Raw genomic sequence first — 23931 nt, 5'->3', positions numbered from 1 at the left:
CCACTCAGAATCTTAATTATATTAAGAAAATAGTAGGAAAATAGTAAATTCATTATGCTCCTTCAATCGTTCTTATAACATCCGACCAATTATAACCGAAAAATCGTGACTTCATCTTCAGTAAGCTCGGCGTATGAGACCTAAGTAAAGGAAAAGAAAAGCGACGGGAACTGATGAAGACAATTTTTAAATATATTTTACTTTTTTGTTCTTTAAAGTTTATAAAAATATTTTAGAGAGATCCCACTCCTACGGAAATCAAGCCTCTTAGACACTCTGCGACTGAATTAAGTTCATATTACCAAATCTCAACCTCCTAAAGAAGCAATCGTGCTCGCCTCTGTACTCAAAATAATATCAGTTCTCTACACAAATATTGACCTTTTCATACAAGGAAGTTTGAATCGGGTATTTAGAACTAACGAAATCACCTTTTGTCAGCTTTAAGAAACCTCTGTTGCCTAAGGTGTATAAAAAAGGTTAGGTTAGGTTAGTCTGATGGGTTAATGGGTCACGCTTAGACCAGTTTTGGTTCTTTGTGATACCAGATAGTATTCAGTTACGAGATTCATGAGGAGTTGTCATCCTTTAAGATGCCTGCGCTTGACGCGATTTCAATAGACTCTGTGACCTCACTATAGATATCTCTTGCAATGGCTCATACTCTGGGAACCTCAAAGACTTAAACCAGTGACAAATGAGTATTTCGATTATGTTCCAACAGTCCCTTCAATCGGGTGCCAGTAGGAACTTTTATATTTCCTATCTACCGTTTAACACATGACTTTTGCAGTTTGCACCCAGGTAGCTCGTTCCATCGTGTTTTTGATTTTTCTTACCACACTAGTGTCCAGATCGACGCATAGACAATGCATGGGTTTTCCAATGTTGATCACGTTTTCGAGTGTCACTCGCCTACTATCTCATTGCCCTCGATGACTTTGTGGCCTGGCACTCATTACAAGTGAAGTCACTTGCTTCTGGCGACACTTTCCACTGCTGCCCTGCGCTTCCCAATGCACTTCTGGCCAATATGCGGTACGAGATTATTACTTTCGTTGCTGGTTGGTTGTCTATGTTGATAACCTTGGAAAACATTCCCCTAATAATTTTGAAAAATTCTCCCGAGTTGACAGTTCTTGGTCGAACAAAAATGTAGTACCATCAGAAGAGGGAAAGAACTCGCTGTCTACAGGTGGTTGACTTCGAAATGTCGCAATATAGTCTTCTTTTTTATTGACGTACATATATACCGCTTACGAGGTTATAATCGAGTTGCGATGGCAATATACTACTTATATATGGTAAATTCTGCTGTTCAGACTTTGTTTTATGTTAGGAGGGCACATATTCTGAGTGCCAGCATAATTAAACGATTTTTAGAAAAGTTTTTTATTTGGAACCAAGATTTTTAGAGCGTTTAGTACTTGCAGATTTAGTTATTATAATATATTTACCGGACTAGCATTCGAATATCGACATCCAGGCTATATGGCAAAATTTTTAACAATTGTCAAAAAAAAACCCCTAAGACTTCCATATGGATATATTGACTTAAAAGACTTTGTAAAGTAGACAAATTTTTGGGCATAAAAATTACTTTCAAAACGTGAACCCTAATTGGGGTATACAAATTACCGCTTGGTCTCATTATTTTTGTTGTAGTTGTGTATTTAGTTGCCCGCCCATTCGTCAATTTTATTTCCATGGCGTGCATAAACACTAACAAATTTCATTTTTAATTTCTGTCTGCGGTTTAATTTGATCCTTCCCAAATGACCACACAAATTAATGCAACTTGAATGCTCATTACTCGGACTCATGACTCGAACTCGTGACTCGGTTTTTCCTGCATAACCCGCATAGAAAAACCGCACCCTAGTCGTCACTCAAAAAAAAAAAAAAAAAAGGAGTCTAGTGAAGGAAAAACACACACTCAGTGCTACAAATCAACGAATTAATGTAATAATAGCTCGCATGTCTAACCTCACCGCGGCAATTATACCATCCTTTTATGAGTAATACGGCAACAAATGATGCCGGAGCGGTACGTTCACTGTGTTAGTCGCATTTTATGAGCTTCTAGCCGCGCGCTGCAACAGCGATATCCTACTTAAATAATTTGTTCGTACAATTGTGGTACTAAAGTGCCTGAATTCCTGCATATAAAGAGGTTTATGTCCAGTTATATAACTGGGTAATCATATAGGCATGTGTGTATATGATATTTTATTGCTCCTCAATTTATGTCCGAGATTCCTTTGTGTTGTAAACATTTGTTGCACTCTTAAAATTAATTCGTACAAATGAAACGAAATACGAAAACGCAATTTTTACACCTTTGGTTGGTGTTTTTATTAGGCTTGTGGTGGACATTTTTATTGTAGTTGTGAGTAATTCTTTGTTTAGGGTATTTGTAAGAAATTATTGATGTAGTTCTTTATTTATTTGTTATTGGATAATAAACAGTGCCTTTCAAATAAATAAAATACCTATGAATTCCCCGAGGATCATTAAAAGTAGATTTTCTATAAACTTTTTCAACTTTTTTTATACTCTCGCAACAAAGTTGCTAAGGAGAGTATTATAGTTTTGTTCACATAACGGTTGTTTGTAAGTCCTAAAACTAAAAGAGTCAGATATAGGGTTATGTATACCAAAGTGATCAGGGTGACGAGTAGAGTCGAAATCCGGATGTCTGTCTGTCCGTCCGTCCGTCTGTCCGTCCATCTGTGTCCGTCCGTCTGTCCGTCTGTCCGTCCGTGCAAGCTGTAACTTGAGTAAAAATTGAGATATCATGATGAAACTTGGTACACGTATTCTGGCTCCATAAGAAGGTTAAGTTCGAAGATGGGCAAAATCGGCCATATCCCACAAAATGGCGGAAACCGAAAATCTATAAAGTGTCATAATTAAGCCATAAATAAAGATATTAAAGTGAAATTTGGCACAAGGGATTTTTATTTATTTCTGTGATAATCTGTAACCTAAACCTCAGTGAAGTTTTGTACGTATTCGAAACTTCTATAGCTATGTCAACCAAACTCTACAGAGTCGTTTTCTTCAGCCATTTCCATATACAGTTCAAAAATGGAAGAAATCGGATAATAACCACGCCCACCTCCCATACAAAGGTTATGTTGAAAATCCCTAAAAGTGCGTTAACCGAATAACAAAAAACGTCAGAAACACTAAATTTTACGGAAGAAATTGCAGAAGGAAGCTGCACCCAGGCTTTTTCTAAAAATTGAAAATGGGCGTGGCCTCGCCCACTTATGGACCAAAAACCATATCTCAGGAACTACTAGACCGATTTCAATGAAATTCGGTATGTAATATTGTCTTAACACCCTGATGACATGTACGAAATATGGGTGAAATCGGTTCACAACCACGCCTCTTCCAATATAACGCTATTTTGGATTCCATCTGATGCCTTCTCTGTATAATATATAGTACATTAGGAACCAATGATGATAGCGGAATAAAACTTTACAAAATACGGTATTTGAAAAATATGTAAATGACGGACAATGAAATCTCGATTATCACTTGGAGCATTTGAGTTTTTATTTATTTCTTCGCAAAATCTTTGGTGCCACTGCCTACTCTAAAAGCTACTGAGGTGTGCATATGATATTGTCGTAGATTTTAATAACGAAGCCGTGAACGCAGCCGTTTCAAGCCTGGCGAAAGAGGTTGGTCTTGTGGTGAACGGGAAGGAGAGAAACTACCTGAAGACCATACATAAATACCCCTCTGGTAATGAATTACGTCAGCGCTTTGTATCTCTGATGCTCCTGCGAAAGCTTGTTCGACTCAAGACGCGTGTGTGGGCAACGGAAGGAAGGGCGCCCACGCATCTAATGGAAGGACCAAGTCCACAGCGACCTGCCTGCACTTGGGACTTACAATTGGCGTGATTTCAAAAAGAATAGATGCAGGAGAAGTTTCGACCGACCCATGGTTATAGTGCAGAGGGAGAAGGAGCTAACCTAGTCAGCAAAATCTTATATCTTCCTTTGTAGTCCTCATTCAACGACCCATAGGTACCCGATCGAAAATTTAAATTAGTATAAAATTTGGTTGGGCTGAGCTCGTACGTGTATGAACGTATCGGGTTTGGAAACGATTGACAACATCGGAGAGGATCAGAAATATTGAAAATGCATCTGTTGTATGTAGGCCACTATTTTTCGGGTTAGCTAGTGGACAGAAGTTTTTGAAGCCGACCAAAAGGTTTCAGGTATCTCGCACCAGATAGGCTAGATTTTCGTATAGCACTCTCCGGATACCCAAAGTCAACCCGAAATTGTTTTTTCAAAAAACATTTTTTTTTTCGTCATAAAACAACACTTTGCTCATATGTCTGCAGAACATATGTTTGACATGCAATTGACAGCTTGACAACAGCGTTGGCATGCTGGGACAGCAGACACATCAACCACCACCACCAACCAAACAGGAGCCGAGTCATCAGTCGGCAACGATTGACTTTCTATTGGCAGGTACTAGGCTTGCTGGCATGCGATGCGGCGTCAAAACGCTGTATGTGTTCGACACACACACACACACCCACGCACACTCATTATGGCATTGGCATGCAAGGCAGACAAATGAAGTGACTTTGAGGCTATTAACGGCACTAATGTGTGGCGATCAGCGCTGTGCGCATGCAAAACGAAGCAGTGCCCAAGCCAGCGGACAGCACAAAAGGCATTCAAACATGCTGCTTGCCAACAATGTCTGCCAGTGAAAGGAGTTGGTGAGAAATTTCGAAGAAAAGGATACGCAGATAGAAGGAAGCGAGTGCGCAGCGTTAATGAATTGATAATTGTGGGTGTAAGTGGTAGAGACACGCCCACAATTTTCATATAAAAGATGAGAAAAAATTAAAAAAAAAAAAATTTAGAGAGCTACTGCAGTTTAGGCTTGAGAATTGGAGAAAAAGTATTTGCAGCACTTAAAAAAATATAAAGAATTTAGTAAAATTTTCCAACCATAACAGGCAATATTTGAACTGGCGAACAAGGCAAATGAAACTGTTGCTGGGATAAAGCGCAAACAATTTCATTTTCGCAAACTAAAGTTGGCAATGTCTCGACGCTCAGCGGGATATTGGCGTGTTCGGCAGCGTTCAAGGACTACATGCTGTTGTGGCTGCTGTTGACGCTAGCGCATGGCGGCTGCTTGCATGGCAGCAGCGACAATTTGGCGCATCCACCAACAACACGCCATGCCATAAAACCGTTTAACGCCAAAGCATAAAATTACTTAAATAGGAAGTAATTTTTTTGTTGTTGCGCCGCCTGTCGCCCACAAAAGTCGCTATACAAGTTATTAATAAAGTGTCAGCAACAATAAAAACACACATACAGTCGCATAAAATAAATTTATGTATATAAATAGTTCTTATATTCCCCTGTATACCCTTAGCACCCGCAAAGCTCTAACCAGCAATGCCTTATAAATAATATACCTCGTCTTCCTTCTTCACATTAGTCGCATATTTAACGCCTTTGCTTTCTTTGTACTTTACTCGCGTCTACAAATTTATGTTTAACAGTAAACTATAGAAAAGTATGAACATGAAAACTTTTGTAGTTCGCAGCGGGTTGTCCTTGATTAGTAGTCAGCGGAAGGTGTTGACAAAACGGTGAACCTGTCGTTGACCTCTGCTTATCCATTGTACTTAGCTCCCTCTCTTTTACATAGAAAAAATCAATTTTAATTTCCCTTTACTGAAGGCTTTAATAACATTTTAGTGCTTTTCAGATGACAGCGCCGCTCTTCTTTATAATAAATTTTCATTTAGCTAAGAGCTGACTAATCGTCGTTTTTTAAACATACTTACAACCAGTCTTATATTAGATTTTCACGAAATAACTCGACAAAAATAAAAACTAACCCTTAAGAGAATATTCTACTTATTATTCTATCAACTTTTGAATTTTTTTTTCATAATTCGATAGTTTAGATAATTAAAAATATTTCCCTGAAAAGATTTTTCAAAATTCAAGTCTATAACTTTTGCAAGCGCTTAGCTCTACTTTGTGCCTCCCTATTTCTGTTCTTACCTTTGGAACCTTAAAGAAATGTCAAAAAAATTGAAATTAGCCATCGTACTATTACTGATCTTATTATTTGGATGATAGCTTTGTGAGGTGTTAACATTCGCTAGGATTATATTTACAACCAACTTGTGTCGGTGGTTGTAGTTCAGCAAGACATTTCACTTAAACTATGAAGAATTTTAGTTAGGTAGGTAGTAGGCCTCAATTAGCGCTTAATGTGCCATTTAGATACATTTTCGTAAGACTTTATATCTTGATAACGCGTCTCATTGTTGTGTTCAGACCATTTAGTGCTCTCATTGAAGCTACTTAAGCTCTTTATAGATAGACAGCCAAAGCTTGATATCTGATGGATTCCAAGAGTTTGATATCCGGTTTTTGATAGGGCTGGGCACTTACAGAGGAAGTGGAAGAGGAAATATCAATTTTAAACGCATGTTTTTCAAATGGCCAGTGCCCCGTTATGTTAGCTGTAAATCTGTATATTTACGTCCTACACCTATTTAATAGGTTCTTATTTTTATTGTGTCATAATTCGACCAAATGTGTTTCGCTTTCCAACATTTGTTTGTAGATCTCCATTCATTTCGAGCTATTTGTATATTAGGCTCCCTCTTGAACCTTTCTAGCGAGAACAATATTGTCTCAGTCTCAGATTCAGCTAGAGAGACTCATGTATTAGCTAACTCGTCTGCTTTTGCATTGCCGAATATGTTCCTGTGACCGGGAACTCAAATTATGAGTAAACGGATTTGAACTACTAGTGAGCTTAAATCCTTCCAACATTTGTTTAGCAAGCTGGAATTGATCTCTGGTAACGACAAGACTAATAGAGCCGCTTGGCAGTTTATGTAAATAGTCGCTTTCTATATTCTCCCGTTGTTTTTCAGTAGAACTGCACAGGCCATCTCCATGCCTATTGTTTCCGCTTGGAAGATGCTAGCTGAGTTGGATAGAAGGATGGAGAGAGAGAGAGAGAGATATCAAGATCCTCGAAGTACACACCTGTACCAAAACCGCTGTCCATTTTGGACTCGTCGGCTTAGATTGAGGTAGTGTGTTCCTCTTCTACTAAAACTCTTCTCCATTCACACCTAGACAGTTTTATCACCTAAAAGACACGATTGAAATCTAAACTTTGGTGTATATAGTCTGATATACTTAGATTAGTTTCCGCTGGTTTGTAATTTTGCACTGTCCATAACTTTTGCTGTTCCAACCAACAATCTTCTTAATTCTCATAGCAGAAATTGTTGCTACTTTCCATAAGAAAACGTCTAAGGGCGATTAGTGTAGGAGCACCTTTCAGTTAAATAAAATTATAATGTTTCTTAAAGTGTACAAACTTTAATCCCAACCGCTCATAATATCAATTAATAACAAATATTTGCTACGGTTTATTGAATTGCAAGCACTGTTCTCTATAAAAATCAAAACAAGTATGGGAAATGGGGAGGCTTTTGACTTTTTGATGCACTGTTTTATGACACTATAAAAATGATACGATTGTTTATCAAAAAGTGAGCTTCTTAGAAAAGGAAGCAGCCAAATAAAGAAGCTTAGGGAATTTTATGTATCCACTCGTATGTGTCGATGTGTTGGAGGATAAATGTGGTCGTTAAGAAAGCAAAAAATAAATATGAAAAGATTATTAGGTAGATAACTGGGGCTATGTAAGGCTATGTAAGGCAAGTAAGTGAAGCAATGTTGAGAGATAAGGCGAAAATAATTTACGTTAAATTAAACTTATGAGACATAAAAATTCCTGCACAATAATTTCCTGTAGAAGACACGAGTGGAGAGGCATGTGCCTATAAGTGCTGTGAAATTAAGCCAAGTTGGGGATGGAATTTCGCAGATAACGCAGAAGAAATGAAATAATATGGAATTAAAGATTAAATAAAATAAATTTTTTGATGCAAACAAAAATAAGAAATTATGAAGAAGCGGCTAAGAGGATTGCGTACAGCAAAACAACAACACCTACGCACGAAAGTTTGATGACGAAGGTGGCTGAGAGACAAACACGTGTCGGGCTTACATGCGCGCGGGGCATACATATATCAATGAGGGCTGCTTGCGTCCAAAAATGATACGACGAGGGAGCAGCGCGCTTAACGGTGCCGGTAAAAATAAGTGGAGCCACCAATACATACATGTAGATGCTTGTAGTTTATTTGTATGCGTTTGACAACGATATTGAAGATTTGAAAGAGATAAAAGGAGTTCGAATGGAAAGCACATACCACTGGGCGGGGGAAAACAAGCGCCTACATGTGTGAAATATATATTTATGTGTATATATGTGAGCATGTATATGCATATATGTATGTGTGATCTGTAGTAAAGTGGTTTGGAATGTGAAAACTCGCGCAGGACAAAGTTGGGTGGCAATAATTTTTGGTTACACCGACACACACGCCAATAACAGCGATATACATAACTACACATATAAAAATAAATTTTATGTGCTCCCTTACATACCGAAAAGCATCAGTATAGCTTCACCCTTTGGAGTCTGGGTGTGTAAGCGTCAACTTTGTTTACTGTCTCGGGGTAGCTGCGGCGCCTCCACGGAAAACTCAGCTCAGCGCTTTTGATGTTGTGCGAAAAGTGGGCGGATTACCAAGACAACAAAAAGCAAAGACAACAAAAAGCAATGACAATAATAAAGAGAACAACAGCATCAACAATAACAACAATAACAGCAACAACAGCAACACAATACCGACAACAACAAAAATAACTATAACATCTTTGGAATGTCGCTAAATTGCCAGTGAGCCGCGCGTTGAGCGATAAAACCGTATACAAACGTTAAGCGTTAAAACACTATCAGCCTGACATTGAAAAGCAGTTGGCGCTGGCTAAGCTGAGACTATACTCGCTCAGAATCTTTACTGTTTTTTACTTACACCCCACAGCCTTTGTTATGCGTCCGCTTATAGTTATTGTGTTTGCTCATGTTTTTGTTAGCATCATTATTGTTTTAAGTGTTGTTGCTGTTTTTTCCGCGGCTTGTTTACTTCGGCACGTCTAATTAATGCTAATGTACCGCCGCGCTAATGTGCCAAGTCATAAATTTTTGGCAGCCGCAACAACAACGCCTGAGAGTAGAGAGTCCAACGATCTATCGAATTACCAAGAAGCAGTCAACCCAAGCGTCATCGTACAAAAAATTGTTTAACCCAACACGTCGCGTCTTCGAAGGCGTCAAGTAGCTGCCACTCTACTATAACACTTACGCTGCTTTATATATCAAGTTTGCGCTTTTTAAGCCATTTTTGTAGGTGAATGTAGCCTTTCGGTTGATTGCCTTTGTATTTTGCGGTGAAATGAAGCCAAAACGTGTTATCATAACCTTGACATCATTACCTTAATGTTCATGATGAGCAAGACTTTTTGTTGTCAAAATTAATAATAGACACTTGTTTTTGTTTTGTTTACTTATATTTTGGTTTTGACATTTCGCTGTGATTATCACTGCTTAGTGGTGATTGAGCTGCATCATGGCATCGCTGCAGCCTTTTTGAGTATATTAGATAAGTTTTATTTTTTCAAAGCAACTTCAGTAATACTCTTGCGTAGAAGCCTTTGAAAGTTATAGAAAAATACTTTTTGGGATAAAAGTTGCAAAATTTACACAAAATTTCATGAAAAACAAACATTTTTTTATACTAGATAAAAATAAAAACCGATAAAACTAGCTTATGTAAAATTTTGACAATATTTTTGAGGTTATGTGAAGAAAGTCTGTATGTTAGGGCTATAGACTTTTTCATTAGCTACAACATTGCCATACAACTTTTTTCCATAGCACTTGCAGTTTTGCCGGACATCGAGATAAATCGTTTTAAAACCTTAAATTTTCCACCACATCCCTCCCGATCCATTACCAATCCACTTAGCAGCATTAAATAATTTTTCCTTTAATGTTTGATATTTTATCACTCATTACCGATGGTCTTTTGTTCTTTTTATACTCTCGCAACAATGTTGCTAACGAGAGTATTATAGTTTTGTTCACATAACGGTTGTTTGTAAGTCGTAAAACTAAAAGAGTTATAGGGTTATATATACCAAAGTGATCTGGTTTGAGTAGAGTCGAAATCCGGATGTCACGTCCATTTTTGAATCGTCTTAGAGACTGTAGCCCAGCTTTTGAACAAGATTCCAACGATCGTAACTTTTTTTAATTTTGAACTAAGTTTTTTCAGCCAAAAAAACCGGGATAGACTCGGTTTTTATTTCGAACAACATATTTTTCGGATATTTCTGGTATTTATTGTTGTTTCTCTCGGAAAGTATATAGAAGAACAAACTCTGATTGGTCTTTTCTTTTATTTGTATTTTAGAAATCTTTCTTCTCTCTCACCTCCCATACAAAGGTTATGTTCAAAATTATTTATTATTAACAAAAAAACTAAATTTAAAAAATCAAATATTAGAAAGTGTATCAGCAAAGTCCACAAGAAGACTTTAGTCACTTAGAAGAAGAATTTAGTCGGCTGTTGGTACATTTGCGATCATATTTCTCCTGATAGAGTAGCGTTCTTCATGTGTAAAAACTGACTAATACTTACGTTTAGAAATTGCCCGCATACTTTTTTACAAGGACCTGAAAGCTTAGGAGAACAGGATTTTCGATCGTTCCACGGTTGTGAAAAGAGTGATCATTTCTTCGTAGTTCTATCTCACGAAGGTCAATGTGGGTCCATGCCGCTACAGGTAGGCTGATGGTTGGTTGAAAAGGTAGGCTCATGAGCGTCGGACCGTAGTCGGCCGCACTTAGGCTATCATTAGACCCATTGTGCTTGCTCCCAAGTGATGACCAATTTAAGCCTTATCCAGCAACTCCATGTATTTGCTAAAAAAAATGGATTCCTTTCTTCCTCAGCAGCCCAAAGTCTTCTAAGTTGGAATATTGGGAGCCATGAAATATGTTCCTTCTCATCCGGTTGAAGGCTGGGCATTTGCATAGATAATGTTCCAGCCTCTCATCATCCTAGTGCATGCCCTGCATTCCGCTGAATCTACAATTTTTATTTTCTAATGATGGGATCTTAAGGGTAGTTCCCTGTGTGACCTCTTCAATGATACTGAGCTCCAGTTTGCGTAGAAGTTGAAGGTTTTTGGTCTGTTTACCATCAACACTACCAGTTTTATGGTTTGCCGTGTATTGCTCGTGCTTCAAAACCTGAGGTGTTCTTCTAGGGCCCATTGCCATTGATAAAGCTGAATGATCTGGCGCAGCTCAAGAGAATAGTGTACATACTCAGAGACTTAATATTGGCGCTAGGAATGGGCTAAACTGCCGTTTGGCTATCCACTAGAATATTAGTGGCCTTGCATATAAGCGCTGAAGGCCACTAGGTACTGCTGTTGTGCCCACAATTTCCGTTTGAAAGACTACATTGTAGTCAGTTAGTTTGAAGTTGCCCTCCGTGTACGGATAGTAATCCGCACTAGGATGATGAGAAGGAGTAAAAAATCTACATATTCAATGGAAAATGTATATTTCGCCGTTGGAACCGCCGATCGCAGAACCATTCGTCCAATCTTCTCTACTGGGGACTGAAAAACGATGTGTAGTAGAGTAGGCTGATACGAATACGTTCCTACAGAATTTTATATATTTTTTGAACCAGTGTGTAATACATTTCAGCCATCACACAGCACCTCAGCAACAAAAGGGATTCTAAATAAAATCAAATAATCAAGCCGACTTCGTTTTTATAGTCTGATAAAAAGTTATACTGTATGAGTGACAGTCGCAATCGCTAAAAAATATTCAATAGCACTAAGCTTTGTAGCGATTATATTCTGATTTGTGGTATGCCTCTAACAGGTAACCTATTTTGTTAGATAATTTTTTAGCTCGCGAGAATTCTTGCACAACCCTCTACACTTCGCAACTTTAGCTATTTTGCCATAAATATAGAATGAATTGTTAGATAAACCTCTATTCCATGTTGACCTTAAACTGCTTGGCCATAAATTTGCCAAAGTGTCCAAAACTTTTTAATATTTCAAAAGTTCCCCACGAAAGGTCAGCAAAACAAAGTGGAGACCTTCAAAAATCATTAGTTTAATTGAAAACTAGTTTGGAACGCAGCCAAGAAGCAAATATGTTCCGATACTAAACCGTGCTGAGAAGCTACATGCCGACATAAGACAACAACAAAAAAACGCTATATTTACTTATTTTGTCAAAAACTGCAAGATATGAGTGTGCGTACGCCTAAAAGTAGACAGCAAAGAACTTAACTAAGGGCCATTGAACGGAAGCCAACAACGCGACAATCTAGGTACAAGGTAAGGCATACCGTTACACACACGCTGACAGTATACTGACTTTGTAAGAAACACACGATACACTCGGTCTTCACGGGCGCTCATCCTTTTTCGGATAATTCACACGAAAGCCAAACGTTGGCGCTTGAGGAAGCGCGCAAGTCCGACCAAAGACATTGGCCTGTCTGTCTGCACGGGATATTGAGCAGATTAACAAACAAATAAAGCAAACAACAAAAACAACAACAACAACCATAGCATACCAGCAGCAACAAAAGCTGTAGCAACATGCAATAAGCGCCGTAACACAAGAATGGACGTCGCTACAAGTAAACACAAAGCGAACAAGCGGAAGAATTGATAATATCAAAGACCAGCCAATGAATGCGAGGATATGTGGGCTACAGGACACACTGCCTGGCCGCCAATAGCGCCAGTACAAGCACGACTACAAGCACCAGCGCGCTAGCACCAACCAGCCGCACAGCAAACGCACCGCAGCAGAACAGCAGTAACAACAAAATAACAATAACAATACAATCTATAGCATATGTACGCTGAAAACGAAGCAATTTCGCGCAAACATAAAAGCAACTCCTCTGGGAATCGAGCAAGGAGGAAGTCAAAACACGAGCACACACACCAACACACGCGCAAGTGAGGCGCTGGCAAGGATGCGCAGCAAGGTGTTGTGCGCTACGCGAACGAAAGTGGCACAGTAACCCCGGCATGACGCATGCATTGTGTGCATTCGGCGAAAAACTGCGCAAAACTACACTTTGCCAGCGAGAAATTTACATAGCTACATGCTTGCAAGCATATCCCTACGACATACACATATATATACATATGCGTGCATGTGTGTGCGCGCTATCAAATATACCACTTGTTTGTTATGCAGCAGATATTTTGTTGAATAACTGCAGGCAAGTCGGAATTTTTATAAACGAAGAAATTTATATGCCAAAAGTTTTATTTTTTCTCTGCCAAAAGGAAGCGTATACACCGCAACGGCATATAAATATGTATGTAGCGTGCAATAACCATATGTTGGTGGAATTGCACTGAAATATGCAATGAAATGAAGTTTATTGAATGCAAGCAGCGAGTCTACAGCAAACAATATGGCAGCCTTTCATGTACTCTTACTTGGTTAGTGTGCCTAGGGGTTACTATATCTGCCTCTACATGCAAATGTGTAGACATTTTAGAAGATTGAATAGCTGTGTATACTTTTGAATTGTATTAAATTTTCCTTTTCAATAAGAGAGCTAAAAACTTTTGAATTCGGTTAGAAATAACACGTGTTGTACAAATAAAAGGAGATTGACTTTCCAGTAACGAGTCCAGGCATCTTAAAAAAGATTAATAACATTTTAGCAAAATGTTAGCAAAGACCTTTTTCCGTACTTTCCAATTAACGTTGGATGAGACTCCAACAGTCTCATCAATTAACCGGCTTTTGCTCGATTAAGGGCCAAAAAAAAATCCAAATTTCCAGAATTTCTTCTGAGTAAAATTTCAAATTTATTTATCCAAAAACTTGAACACATATTATGATCGATTTACCACACAACATAAAACTCTTGTTTTACTACATTAATTCTTAGTCGAAGTCAAATCTAGTTGAAACTGGAAATTCTGCGGGTTGTTGTCCCCACTGTAAATTTGGCTGTATTTAACTCTACCGGTTGTTGTCCAGGCTGTAAATTCGGTTGTGTGCATTGGTAAAATAGCAATCAGCTCATGATGTTACAAAATGAAGAAGACAATCAATTATAAGAGCTGATCGTTAATCCAGCCTATAGTTAATCGAGTATCCAGCTGTGCGAAAGACAGAAGGTTCTCAATTATAATCTTAGTGTACTAAATTAATTTGGCTGTGCGAAAAGGAAAAAGAAAAATTGTTATTTTAAATATAATGAACAGATTTTCCGACTTTAAATGAAAAACTTTGAAATCATCGCACATAAAATTAATATTAACACCAAAAATATATCTTCTAAGCAAATAAACTCACATTAAAAAAATTATATTTTTTCAATGGTTCGGCATTTTACTATACTCAATTCTCTCTCTCTCTCTCTACTGAATACATTTCATTAATATTGGTAACTTTCATACCATCTTGATGCCTAACGCTATCTCTTTATATGGTTCTACTTTGTATAACTTTGTCAAATCGCCAGAACTTCTTACAAAATTATTATTTATATGATATAACATTTTGCTTTACGAATTATAATTTGAGGAGTCCTGCCGATCTGCTAGTCTTTGATCGGGTATAAATTAGTGTCCTACTTGTTGTATAGACCCAATTGTTGTAAGAACAGTCGCAGAATCAGAATAAGCTTACTTCTTGTCAATAAAAAAAAGTCCAGATCCGTTTCGGTTACTTATACCCGACTGTCGTGGGAACAGACTTTGATATTGTCGTATTTGTTGCTTTTGTTTTTCGAAAAGGGCTATTTTACTCCTCGGGGGTAAATTCTGAAAATAAAGGTCTATACCTTTCGAAGCATTTAACATATATCAAAGACGCTCTGCAAACTTCTGGTTTTGCCAAACTTTGACTCAAAACTCAAGAGAACTTTTCGTGTATTCTTTTCGGCTTCTCTACCTCATCGACGCTTCCCAAATCGACTACTGATGTCTACGCACTAAATTCCTGACTTTGCCAAACTTTAATTCGTTTACTCTTTTTGTCCTCTTTACCTCATCGACGCTTCAGAAATCAATCTAGCCTCTTTTGGCCTCTTTACCTCAAGAACACTTCACAAGTCGACTATTGATATGTCTGTAACATTTAGAATAATGCAACGATATCATGAAAGCCAGTGTTGTTTTTCTAGAAATATTGTTAATGTTGCATGCCTAAATTTTTTTCCTCCCTATTCATAGTGCTACCAAGTATGATATATGTAGTATGAATATAAGAACGATTAAACACAAAGCCAATGAAGTCTGAAGCAAGTTTTGGCCTCTTGTTGCATTTTTGGGAGCATATATGCAACATTTGACGCTGTCATACCATATATGGTCCAAGTGAAAGCCTCCAATGCGGCTGCTGGTCGAGTGATACTATGAACTCCATATTAAAACCAGTTGGTGTCAACATTTTCTCAACCAATTCTAGACCATCTCTCACTTCGGGCGCCATATTCAGGCTAAAATATCACCCAACTTACTTGTTTGGGGAAAAAGGTCTTACTTGTATCCAGTTTAGGTTAGATTAGGCTAATCAGGTAGGCCAATGAGCCGAGTTCAGTTACTATGTCCATGAGGAGTAGTCATCCTTTAGAATGCTTGCGCCTAACACGAATTTTAATAGACTCTGTGGCCTCACTATGGATACCTACTTGTATCCAATTGTGTATCTAATTTCCACTGTCGCCAGATTTCTCTAAGGGAATTTGACGAATATATGCTTAATATTTGCCTCACCCCATATTCAGCCACTCATAACGGCGCAATAAATTTGCTAAAGCATCGAAATCTATACAATTTGTGGCACTATATGCTCATTGCAGTATTGATTACTAACATGTTTTGGAGCAGGCAGCACTGCAGAGCTAACCAAGCTATTATGAACTCGTAGTTCGGTTACGCTTGCCAATTGCGATAAACTAGAACAGCAGACGACGCAGAGCACAAGAACAATAATAATATTTATATAGAAAATCATATCATATCGATATGAGTGCTTACATATATGTATTTATGTATGCTGGAGTGTGTAAGTGGGTAGGCAAATACACCTATGAAATTATGCTAAAACAACAAATGATCGAATTGCAAAAACAATGCAGAGCTCATACATATGTAACCGGTCTTTGGAGTGGGCTTCATTGAAAAGAATGGGAGTGGGACAGGAGCAATGTCATGCCACTATAAGGGCGCCCAGCGTTTGGAGCGGAAATTGATTGAACTCTTGTATATAGGAAGATGCTAGCAGTGCTATAAATTTACAAAATAACAGTGTTCTATGACAATGAAATATTTTGCATAAATAAAGGTACACACACATTCAACTGCTCACACATAGCCGAACTGTTTATTTGTATATTTAAACATATATCCACAACGCTGCAAACAGCAGGGTTCCAGGATAGCGCTTTCATAGTTTGGCTCCTTCTCTCGTTGTTGCACAAACATACATAACTACTGTGTGTAAGTGTGTGTAGCACAAAACACATAATAACATATGCCAATAACTTATTGCGAATGCAAACTATTTTCTTGGATAGATTTCAATAGTGAGATTAAAATTGTGTAGACGCCGCAGGACAGCAACATCGGTTGCAAAAACAAATATACGCACCACATACTTATGTATGCGCACATGTGCACAGAAACTCTTGTAAAGGAGTTTAAAAGTTCGTATGTGTACTTTTGTAGCACACATTTTTAAAGGGTGATTTGAGTGGGATATTTTCCTGGGCGAAGTGCCCAGCTTCACATTTTTTCATAAAATTTTTAAATTTCCGCACACAATTCTTAAAAATTTTCACTGCAAGCCTAAAGATAGGCAACAATTTTCGATCTGAGTAAATATTTCCTTTATTAAGCTCCTAAATATAAGTAAATGTATAATTGTTACACTCGAAGTCCACAGATATGAAGTTCTTAATAAAACTACTACCTTTCCATAAATAAATCTTAAATATTTTCACTTTAAGCCTAAAGGTAGGCAACACTTATTCTTCTTAACAAGTTTTTCAGTTACTAAGATGCACAAAATAAATAAATTAGTAATTTTGATTTAAATTCTTGTTAAATTTTTACGGGTCACTACAAAACTCTTAAAGTTTTCAATTTAAGCCTAAATGTAGGCAACAACTTTTATTTCGACCAAGTTTTGCAATACTTTCGCAGCTTTTCGGCGCTCTATTTATAGCTAGACATTCTCTGTTTCAAAGCAATGTTTTTTCAAATAATTTGAAAGTTTCTTCCTCCACTGGCCTCTACGCAACACCCGCTTTTAACCGTCATATATGGTTGGAAAATAATACTTTACCATAATTGCAGACATTGCCTCGCACAGGGTAAATGAACATAAATTCCAACGATTTCCTGTACTCTTCTCCCTATCTAATGTCAGTCCGTATTTTGTTGCTGTTGTTTGTTATTTATATTTTAGCATATTGACAATGTGAGGTATGTTAGTTCGCTAAAAGCTTAAGGCGCGCCAAACGGACTTTCTTGGCAGCGTAACTTTGCCTGTCAGCCAGGCAAGTAGACAAAGTCAAGCATTTTGTAATCAGTAGCTAGTCAGGCATTTAAAATAATTTGTAGTTTATTACAAAAAGTCCTTTGTTCGTTGGCAATGTGGCGTTGCAGAAAGATTTACAAGTGCTTTGGAAATATGCACCCTATTGCTTTATATTAATTTCATAAGCGAATTCAATTTAAAAATTTGCTCATAAATCGACATTGACTATTTCTACGCAATATTCCAAATCTTACGGATGACTGGAAGAGGACTTTTCTGCTATCAACTCTTGTTTCAGACTGCCAGACCATTTTAGTGCCTTTCATGCAGAAGTGGTAGCCATCAAGCTAGCAGAAAATGTCTTTCTACCAAGTATGGCTTCTCTTAGATAGGTATGCATCCTCCGATAGCAGAGCTGATTTGCAGGCCTTAGCTCTCTAACTATGAACTCAAAGCTAATCAAGGAGTGTATAACCTCACTAGCAGTAGCTTTAAGCGACTTCCTTTAAACTTGTCTTGGTGTCTGGCCAAAAGCGAATAGTGGGAAAATCTAAAGCCGATAGGCTTACAAGAGAAGGCACTCATACCCAAATTCTATCAGGATGGAAACGAGCAGGGGTTCCCTATTTTCATGCACTCGGGCGCTGAATCTGTTGGCTTTGCACGAGCTTAGCAAGTGTGGGTCAGCAACCAGCATTTATGGGGTTGTGAAAGCCTTCTGGCTCAGAATGAAATTTTAAAGTATAATTACACTGGCGGCTCATAGCAAAGCTCACATCGCTGTAATGAAAGGCAGCTTAACTGAACACAATCCCATTGACACTCATGCGGCGAGGATAAATATTTTGTCGGACGGAACGTGTCAAAGTTTCAATGAGGAAGATGAGCATCCAGACATTTTCTCCTCCACTGTCCAGCTTTCGCCAGATTAAGTTCAAGGCATCTCTGATACCATGCTTTTTACGAATCTAGCGAATTGGTTGAAATTAAAATTAGCCATCTCAATAAATTTTTGGCAGACGTTTTGTCGATAAGGGATGGTCTTTTTGATCCAAAACTACGAGTTCTGGGCACCACAATGGACTGAAGGGATTACTCGTGGCTTCACGACATTCTAACCAAGTTCTTACGGAAATTTTCCCTTTAACATACGCTTTTATCTCACCTCACCTGATGAGCTAGTTGTATAGTATGACACCCTTAACTCGCTCACATCCCGTTGTCACCTTACATTCTATCACTGAATCTGTGGATTTCGGGTACCCTTAACAGGTGTCGGTCGTTGACCAGCCTCTGCGCGACTATGAAGCCGTTTTGGCAAAAAGTAGAACGTAGGAGATCCTATGAGGTACCTTAGCAATGTTCATTTTACCGCTTTGTAGAAGCTCTCACTGCACATTGTCCACTGGGCATTAATTTAGTAAGATTAAAAAATTCAGTCGGTCGCAAACTTTCAAATATCTGTGCAAAGAGCCGAGACTGATATTAGCCGCTTCAAAGATTTTGTGATCGACTCAAAGCGCTTCGTCCTTATGATCAATTTTATAAGAGTTCTAGGTACCACAATGACCGGCAATATGGGTAGCTGTCCAAATGAGAGCCCTGTTTGGAACGCCCGTTTAACCAAACCTACCCTAAACCCTTAAAACCTCCAAATTTGTAATATTTGAAAACATAAAAAAATTATTTGCATTTTTTTAAAACATTTTCTCACAATATATCTGTTTTTATATTTTACAGAAACGCTAACAAAACTACTGCTCCCAACATAGAAAGATGGTTGGCACCACTACACATGCTTAAGGAGACATGACGGAAGATTTCCATATGTAAAAACATGTGCAAACGACCAAACATTGTTGGGAGAATATATTATACTACACTTCTAGCTCTTTGACCTACACTGAGTAACGCTCTGCACACATAGAGCGCGACAGACTGCAAGCAACATCTGTCAAATATTAAAATACACATGTTCTTAAGGACACAGCTATTGAGATAAGTGCACAACTACATAACTGTGTCCATAACAACGTGAGTATTTTAATATTTGACAGATGTCGCTTGCAGTCTGTCGCGCTCTATGCGTTCAGCACATAAGTCGTGCTCTCTAGTTTGCAATATGCGCTGGGCGCTCTTCGCTTTATGCTGCCTTGCTGAAGCTGCTGCGCAAATGGATAAGTTATGTAATCGCAAAAAAGAGAGTTTAAGTAAATGAGCAACATAAAACGGAAAGAGAGTGTATGGGAAACGGAAATGAACTGCAAAAGCGAACTCTACGACATAAGGGGAACGGAAATGAATTTTGTAAAAGGTTTACTATTAAAAAAGGGCAATTAATGGTGAGAAATTGAGAGCAATAAGTGCAATCAGCATATATTTGTGAGTAAATATAAAAAAATAACTCGTCGATGACAATAACTCGGCGGTTTTGGTGCCTAACTGCGTTAATTGCCAAATAATAGTGAGCAGACATAAACTTTTTGGAAAATTTGGCAAAAGTGTTTAAATTTCATTAGAGTGCGAAGAACTTTTTGTAAAAAACAGAAGTGATCATTATAAAAAACGTGAACTTATATACATGAAAATTAAAAACTGAAATCGGTATTGAGAAATCGGCTTGTGTCGGTTTTGTTCGGCTTAAAATGTGACGTAATTTTTCGCGCAGCAATCGCTGGACATTTGTGAGAGCAGGGCATAACTGGAAACCGCTCAAAACAGAAATAGTGGTTTGGGTGTATTGACATAAAGAGTTTAAGTAATTGGGAAATCAGAGTTAACTGTATGCGAGCCTGTATATGTGTGTATATTTATTCTAAAACTGAATAAGCCAAAGAGATACTTTGCGGCTATCAATTATAGTTTCTAATAATCTATATGTAATATAAAAACACAATGCTAATACAACAGCAAAGTGTAATTGAATATAACAAAAATTTTGAGAAATAAAAGCTCAAAAAAATCACAGAACTTTCAGTAAAAAGTGAGAAAAAACTTATAAAGTGCTTATTACTGTTGCGACTACTTCAATGCACTTCGGTTCGCGATTGAGATTGATCGGTTCGGTTCGCGTGCGTGTAAAGCTGTGTATTCAAAAGGCAAGTGCTGTCCAGTGTTGTCAGTTTAATAAAAGTGTAGTGTTCATAGAAAAAGTGAGAAAGTAGTGATATCAATTATTTTATAAAAAAGTTCAGTCCAATATAAAAATGTGTGGTCTTTTAAAAATAAAAATAAAGTGGTAAATAATGCAAGTTGAAATGATAAATGTGTGTGTGTGTTTTCAAAAATAAAAGAGGCATAGCCCCAATTGTGTTCGATTCGTTTCGTATAATAATCGTTATACCGTTCGTGCTCGTTCTATAAAAATTATTGTGTCGTAAAAAATCCTGGACCAGCTGGAGAAGGCTTCCACTTCATAGAAATAGTTTAACGGTAAGTCATATTTCATTATGATATACTTATATATATATTTATATATCCATATATAAAATTCAATATTGCAACTCTTTTAAAAAGTATTTAAAAGAAAATTAAAGCATTTCTTTCAGTAAGGCTTTCCAACTACTATTTGACATTAAGATATGATTTTGAGTAATTTCTTGTTATAATCAACCCTGGGCGTGCTTTGTTAGTCGATTCGACTGGCAGCTGTATTCAAAAATAGGAATATTCAATAAAGTTATGGTATCACTCTTGGTAAAGCCTTTCTACACTTTGACATACATTGTGACAAAAAAGTACACGGAAATTGTAAATAAAACATAAAATATTCATCAATATTTATTTTGTCGCCTTCATAGTAATCTCTAACCCATGTGAAACATGTATACCAACGATTTTTCCAGTCCTCGAAATACTTTTCATAAGTTTTTTTTGCGACGGCCTTTAGCTCCTTCAGCGAATATTGGTTTTCTCTTCGATCGACTGAACACGATGGAACCCGTCGGATGATTGTTGACATGTTTACTTGTCAAACTCATAAACCTATGTCCCATCGGCATTTATAGTGCTTTCCATGAATTTGGGATTCTAATTCGCAAGATCAAGCATGTCCAAAGAAGCCGTTTAATGGTTCTCTTTTTAAAACGGATTCAAATTTATCGGGACGAGTCGAGCAAGAACTCGTTTTATTCCCAAAATATCCACCAAAATCATTCGAACGGACACGTTAGAGATGACGAGCGCTCTTGCCATCTCTCTAACACTTGTATGACGATTTTCAAGCGCCTTATCCTTAATTTTTTTAATATTTTCATTAGTTGAAGAGGTCGTCTAGAACGAGGCATGTTTTCAACGATCTCTCGACCGTCTTGGAAAGCTTTGAACCACCTGTAGGTTTGTATTTTTGACAAAACTCCGTAAGAAATTTCCAAACATTCGCAATGATTCTGCACACATAGTTTGGTTAGAAATACAAAGTTTGAGACAAATTTTTGTTCCATATCCAGCAAATACATTTAATTTCATATTCCGGGTGCATTTTTGACACAATGTTTCATATAATTTCATAAATTGTATATATATGTATACCAAGCAATTGGAAATCTACCAATTATATGGCACCCACCAGACTGGCAAGCCAAAACAAATGCTCTAGCTAAATTTACACAAACAGAGATTTTATTATTAAACTTCTCCAATTACATAATAGAAAATAGTTAACATACACACGCACACATGCACACATACCATAACATTTGGAAATATTTCATGCATACTCATTCAGAACAAATACATAAACTCGATTGAAATTTTTGCTTTTTCATTGGCATTTTTCCTGAGGAATTTTGCTGAGCCTCATCTTTTCGTTTAGGCAAATGCCAGCTCGACAGGAGTGTGGCACTAATTTGTGTGCCAACAAGCAAATTATTTATTTTATTCGTTTTCTACTTTTTGTCTTACGGTTACACACACAGCTTGTGTTGCTGTTGTTGCTGGCAGATAACTTGCATAGCAAATTGCTGCTTCAATTCAATTGATTTACTAATGTTTAACAATCATTAACATAAATCGCTGGAAATCAGTTATTTGCAGAGCACCACACAAACACCACACGCACACACACACATATATGAAAGTCTAACCTAAAAGCAAAGAGAAATAAAAATAGAAACCATTACCAACTCAAATACACGAAAATTTGCGCACACACATACCAATGCACGCATGAGTGCGGCAAGCAAATAAGTGTGTGGTATGGCGGAAAATGGCAAAAGTTTAGCACAGCACAGCATAGCATGGCATAGCATAGCAAGTAAATATAAAGCAAAGCGAAAAAGAAAACAGCATTTTGCTTTATTTCCAAGTAAGTTTGGTATTTTTGCATGAAATACATAAAATTTGCCTAAATTAGTGATTAAATAGCAGAAATTGTCTGTGTATTTACATGGAAAAGTTTCTGGTATTTTACCGGAAATGGAAAATTTTGGTAGTTGTAGCAGAAAATATGTAATGTTGTGGAAGTGAATTTCTATTTCTACTTAAATATTGCTGCTAAGTTGTCAAAAGAAGATTTTTAGGGTGAGTAGTTTAAATGGTATTTCTAGAAAATCTCCAGCGAGCTTTTATAGTTCAATTTAAGAACTTGAAAACTAAAAAAAATTGTAAACAGTGTTCAGGCAAATTTTTACATATTTATTGGTGAAGGTGCGATTTCCAACTTTTTTTGTATTAGATAGTTCGCAAAAAGCCCTAAGGTTTCAGCAAATGCTTTGAGTTCAGCATACTTTAAGGGGTTACATGGGTTTTAACGGCAGAAATATTGTAAGAGCAACATTTGAGGGCGTGGCGAAACCGTTGGAAAGAGACGTACAGCGAACTTATCGAAATAAAAAGGGAGCGTTGATGGAGGGGTCTTCAGTCGAGTGTTCTCAAACAAATGTAGTTCAGACTCAAGACCGAAGTACAGCTTCCATTAGAAAAGTGTACACTGACCCTAATAGCCGAGCGGCTACACTGGATTAAGCTAGTCAGTGCGCTGAAAACTAGTCAACGAGTGTATGACTTCGTTAGCAATAACTTCAATATTTTTCCATATTAGACTGGTATCGTCGGAAATTGCAAAGCAAATCAATTTGGTAGGGAGGCACCCTTTCCTAAATTTCAACCGATTGGAATCGTGTCGGTTTTCTGATGTCTTCTTGCGTTCTGGAGTTGGTCCTTTGAATTTATTCAGATTCACCTTAGCAGTTTATGGATAACACAGTGAACAAAAATCTGTTCAAGTGAGATCCATCGATCAACCCTATGACTTAACCTAACCTCTACAGTCTTCTTGAGGTCAACTATAATATAGTAGTTGGCAATCCATGAAGCTTCTTGCCTCGATAAAGTTAGCTTTTGAATAGTTGT

The 23931-nt window shown here is 37.5% G+C and overlaps 1 long non-coding RNA gene across 3 annotated transcripts in view; it reads left to right on the top strand.

The window, feature by feature from the left end:
* LOC126763522 (uncharacterized) overlaps window positions 1-23931 on the top strand; it is a 331668-nt gene that overhangs the window by 104397 nt on the left and 203340 nt on the right. For all 3 annotated transcript variants that reach the window (XR_007667626.1, XR_007667624.1, XR_007667625.1), the window contains one exon: window positions 19321-21012. This is a non-coding gene — a long non-coding RNA (uncharacterized LOC126763522). The remainder of the gene's footprint in view (window positions 1-19320; window positions 21013-23931) is intronic.

This window comes from Bactrocera neohumeralis, chromosome 6 (assembly GCF_024586455.1).
Source record: "Bactrocera neohumeralis isolate Rockhampton chromosome 6, APGP_CSIRO_Bneo_wtdbg2-racon-allhic-juicebox.fasta_v2, whole genome shotgun sequence".
Lineage (NCBI taxonomy): Eukaryota > Metazoa > Arthropoda > Insecta > Diptera > Tephritidae > Bactrocera > Bactrocera neohumeralis.
Note: the sequence above shows the minus strand (reverse complement) of the source record. Positions and strands in the feature narration are given on the sequence as shown.